Source organism: Primulina tabacum, chromosome 9 (genome assembly GCF_025594145.1).
Source record: "Primulina tabacum isolate GXHZ01 chromosome 9, ASM2559414v2, whole genome shotgun sequence".
NCBI classification, from domain to species: Eukaryota; Viridiplantae; Streptophyta; class Magnoliopsida; order Lamiales; family Gesneriaceae; genus Primulina; species Primulina tabacum.
The window spans coordinates 15,844,114-15,846,594 of record NC_134558.1 but is presented as its reverse complement, the minus strand read 5'-3'; the positions used below and the strand labels follow the sequence as shown (position 1 = coordinate 15,846,594).

The following is a 2,481-nucleotide window of genomic DNA, read 5'->3' as shown; positions in this document are numbered from 1 at the left end:
ACGAGCACGAGTATGAGGAGGAAAACCATGAAGATAGACATGTTGAGGTGCCACGCCGCATACCGATGCCAGAGTATGCCCAGCCTTCTTTGGATGGTGCACGCCCCAGCATTGTGAGGCCTATTGTGCGAGCAAACCACTTCGAAATCAAGCCAGCTATAATTCAAATGATCCAGAATATGGTCCAGTTTGGGGGATCTGCGTTAGCTGACCCAAACAAGCACATCGTAGATTTTCTTGAAGTTTACGATACTTTTAAATTTAATGGAGTTTCTGATGATGCTGTTAGATTGAGTTTATTTCCTTTCTCCTTACGTGACAAAGCTAAAGCCAGGTTAAATTGTTTGCATGTAGGTTCTATCACCACATGGGAGGACATGGTGAAATCATTTCTCATTAAATACTTTCCTCCATCTAAGACCATGAAGCTACGGGCAGACATCATCACATTTGCACAATTCGAGCAGAAGTCTTTATATGAGGTATGGGAGCGCTTCAAAGATTTATTACGACGATGCCTGCATCACGAAATACCGCTTGGGTTAGTCATTCAAACATTTTATTATGGCTTGTTTACTCCTAATCGTACTATGATAGATGATGCTGCTTGTGGAAATCTCTAGAACCCGTAAATTAGACCACGTATAAGCCATGCATAATTCTAGTATTTTAAATTAAAACGATTTTATTGCATGAGTATTTAAATTCTTTCCTTTAAGTTTAATTATTTTACGCAGTAGTTTAATTGTTGCCTTTTCAGTTAATTAAGTGAGGCCGGACTGGAGTTGAAGTTTTGAGATAAAATTTAATATTAAGAAAACATTCCCAGAATTTATTTTAGCTAACTAATAAGTTAATTTAAGTTAAAAGAAGGTTTAAGAAATTATTTAAGTAACTTGAGGTAAGTAGGAAATAAGTTCATTTAGGTTCCATAATTAATGTGTTAATTCACTAAATTATTTAAAGGATAGATGAGACTCTAAAGATTTAAAATACACTAACTAAGCAATATTTCCCCACCGTTTATTAGCTTAATTTCGGCCACCCCCTAGATGATTAAGCATTTCTTTGACAACTCACCACCTTTGACCCATTCCTTGTTATTTTTTAGTGTGATAATCCTTTCACTTATTAATCACCATTAATTAATAATAAATCATTATCCTTGCCTTGTTCTGTCATGGTAGAATCGGTCATTTGCACCCCATTATCCCTCCTAAAATCTCTTGAATATCAAACCATTTCAAATTCAAAGGGAGCAAGACTTGGTCATGCCATTTGAATCCCTTTTATATTGCAATTCCCCTTCATTCTCCTAACCATTTCCCCCTCTTCCTCACCACCGAAATTCAGAGCACTCTCATTGTAAAAAAAAAAAAAAATCGATTAGAAACAAGAACAAGAAGATCACTCCGTCTCCTCCGCCCCGCGTCGTCATATTCGTTCGTTTTCTTTTCAAAACGAAACCAAGGCATGTATATGCTTTTATTTACTCTTCAATCAAGCCATATTAATATTTTAAAACATCATACTCATGATTTTTTTGAAGCAAAAACCGAAATACATAAGACGCATTTTTCGAAAATCATGTGCAGAATTTTACGGTCACTTCATTGCTTCACGGTTTGGGGTATTGTTTGATGGTTTCAGTTGGTTGGCTCGTGTCCAGGCTCCCAAGGCTGCATCTAGAAATGTACTAGGACATGTTAGGATCATATTGGTCCAATAGTTTAAGCCCATGCATACTGGAAATCGGATATGATAGCAACTCCCTCCTAGTGTCACTTGTGGTTCAATTTTGTCACCTTGCTGTCAAGGGGAGAGTTTCTGATCTTGGCTGACCTAAGGGTCTATAGCCATGGTTAGAACTCCCCCATATCATGTCTAAGACGTGACCAAGTCGACCTTTCAAGGCTTGGTACATGGTGGAATCGGTTTTCAAATCAAAACAAGAACAGCCCCTTCGATCCCAATTTCATTTCTGCATGTGTCCCTCGGTTTTTGGTGGTTTGGAGTGGACCTTGGTTGGCCTCTGGCCCTTAGCTCTGATTCACGCCATACCCCATGATGTCTAGATCAAGCCATGGTCAACCATATGGCCACTGGTATGATGCATGACAGCAACAAAACAAAATTTCAGAAACATCACCGTACAGATTTTTGAATTCTCAGTTGAAGCTTGGTGTTGTCTTGGGTGTTGGATTGGATTTTCTTTGGCCTAGGGCCCTTAGCCATGGTTCAAGCCACACCTTAGGATGTTGGGAAGAGGCTCTGGTCGGTGGTTCAAGCTCCAATGACCAATAGTATCGCAAACGAAGCGATGTAAGTACAAGTGCGGTTGCTGGAATTTCTGGACAGCAACTTGCTGCTTCGGTTCAGAGGGTCGTTTGAGTTCTTCGTTGGCTTTTAGCCTATGGCCTTGGACTGGACAGTACCTCATCGAGTTGGGAAGGTCGTGTTTTTGATCGTTTGTGATTCAGT

The 2,481-nt window shown here is 39.6% G+C and overlaps 1 non-coding gene across 1 annotated transcript; it reads right to left on the bottom strand.

The window, feature by feature from the left end:
• Window positions 1–426: 426 nt before the first annotated feature.
• Window positions 427–532, bottom strand: LOC142504698 (small nucleolar RNA R71). The gene has a single exon (XR_012804320.1). It is a non-coding gene; the product is annotated as a small nucleolar RNA R71 (small nucleolar RNA).
• Window positions 533–2,481: the final 1,949 nt, after the last annotated feature.